The following is a 2578-nucleotide window of genomic DNA, read 5'->3' as shown; positions in this document are numbered from 1 at the left end:
AGCCTCCCACGGCGCAGAAGAGCAAGGAGGTGGAGAGAAAGGCTCACCCATCTCTCCTTTGTTTTAAAAGTTGATGCGCCGCTGTAGTCGAGGAAGAGCTGCAGGGGTGAGAGGCAGAAGGGGCTCCGCAGCTGACATCCAGCCCCCAGATGAGACATATGGGAGTGAGAGAGCATATCAAGAGATGATGTTCTATAGTGCGTTTTTGGGGTGAGGAACTGTGTCTAAAGTGTCAGCCTTGAACTTGGCAATGGATCTCAGTGTCTTTGATTGCCGTCTGACAGAAACTGCAGAGTTTGTAGTGGTTCACAACAGACAGGCAAGATATGTGATGGCAGACTAGACGAGCATCCTCGTGTACACTGACTTAATCTTAAACCTCTTAATTAGGGGCCAAGCTGCGGTGGCACTTGTTATATTAGTTTTCTTCTTCTGACTGTAAGTCTACAGCATGCAGCCCACCAATTGGGGAGGGTGTGAAAAGCCCCCAGTCCATTTTTGGGGACTGCCAAATGAACCTATTGTGTAATTGTTTTTTTCTAGGATGCACTGATATTATGATTCTGTTATGGCCAGTATTAAACATACAGTATATGTGGTATTTGTTAAAAAATCTCTAGCCAACAGATGGTATCATATATTACTCAAATAGGGTCAAATTCGTACCAAATTTGGCTTTATTTTTATTTTTTATTTTTTTTAATGTAATTCATTATTTTAATTTACTTATTTTTGCTGTGCTTTGGTGAACTGATTTATCTTTGCATGTATTCTTGTCCTTCTCCACTTTGTAGACATTTGTGAATACCAGAATCTCTTTTTCAGGAGAAAAACATGCAGATGACTTCTTTTAATCCCATTGCTCTGTAGGAGCAATAATCTCACAATCTCATATGTGATTCTCTTTCCTGTGAGTCTGTTTCTCATGGCCTCTGGACTGCAGCGTGTTGAGAAACACTTGTTTACGAAAGCTTCCGTCTGTCACAGATCTTCAAAAGTCATTAGCATAAGAGTCCTCAGTCCAGTGCACATGTGCATCGCCCTCAGTGTGAACCTGCTTTTGTGTGGGATGTCCTCCAGCCTGTGATTAATTGGCGGTTCATTATTGAGAATGTTTATTTGATGCCGGGGACACAGGGGACCGAGGATTCAGTGACTCGGTATGGTTGCAACAAGGTGATTAAGCAGATGTTATTGGAGGATTATGATGTTCTTCAGTGTCATTTATGTATAACAATACTCAATGCAAATTGAAACCGAGACTATGGGCTATAACTAAATAAATGACCTGAAGAAAATGTGAACCTGATGAGACTTTTATATCATGATGTGATAATTTAAACTGAAGGATAATAGCCACAATTTTACTTCAAGGGATTGTTTATTTACTCTCATGTTGTTCCAAACCCATGTTTTTTTTTCTGTGAAAACAGAAAATACATAAAAATATATTTTCTGTATTCCCCACCTCCATGTACATTACTTAGTTTAAGCTAGTACGAAGCTAGTATGAACAACGCTCTCTTCCACTCTCAAGGTGCCCTTGGGCAAGGCCTAACCCCCAATCGCTCCATGGTTGTCTCAGCAAAAATGGTTGCTGTCACATGCCTGTCCTGTCTTGTGTTGCACATGGGTGTTTTGTTATTTTGGGCCATGTGCTCATGTCATTGTCTGATCCCTCCCCCTTGTTATCTGATTATTGTTTGAGTTCTTCCACCTGTTCCCTCTTGATTAGTTCCCTTTATAAGTCCCCTCTTGTTTGCAGTCTGTGTCAGTTCGTGGTCTAATGTTTCCCGTACCCTGTGATTCCCTAGTAAGTTTATGTTCTGTTTTTGGTTTGTATTTACTAGTTGTTTTCCCCCTTGTGGGTTTTGTTTTTGTATTTGTTTTTCTTTTAATAATAAACTATCATTCTCCCGCACTTGAGTCCTCGCACTTTTTGTATTATATTTAACCGTGACAGCTGCTTACTGCTCCGTGTGTGTGTTCAATACTCACTGCTGTGTGTGTGCACTTGGATGGGTGAAATACAGGCCAGAAATTCCAAGTCTATAAAGATGTCTTTTATGCTCACCAGGGCTGCATTTATTTAAGTCAAGTCACTTTTATTTATATAGCGCTTTTTACAATACAGATTGTATCAAAGCAGCTTCACATTGATAACATGAAAATAATACAACAAAGTTTTTCTATAAGAAAATTGCATCATCGTCCACCCTAAGTAAGGCAGATCAATAATATTGTTGAATATTAAATGTCCCCGACTAAGCAAGGCAACAGTGGCAAGGAACCCAAACTCCATCAGGTGACAGAATGGAGAAAAAAACCTTGGGAAAACCCAGGCTCAGTCGGGGGCCAGTTCTCCTCTGTCAAAAATACAATAAAAACGGTATTATTGTGAAATATTACAATTTAAAATAAAACACAACGTAATAGTCTAAGCCTGGTTCTCTCTCGTCCTTCACTGTTATCCTTCCGGAGCTCCACCGTGAGAAACACGTTCCCATGGCTCCATTTCCAAGGCTTTTGACCCTGCCCTGCTTGCCACATCATTGTTTATCAAGTCTCTCATAATCAA

Source organism: Squalius cephalus (genome assembly GCF_949319135.1).
Source record: "Squalius cephalus genome assembly, chromosome: 11".
Lineage (NCBI taxonomy): Eukaryota > Metazoa > Chordata > Actinopteri > Cypriniformes > Leuciscidae > Squalius > Squalius cephalus.
The sequence above is the reverse complement of the archived record's forward strand: the minus strand, read 5'-3'. Positions refer to the sequence as shown.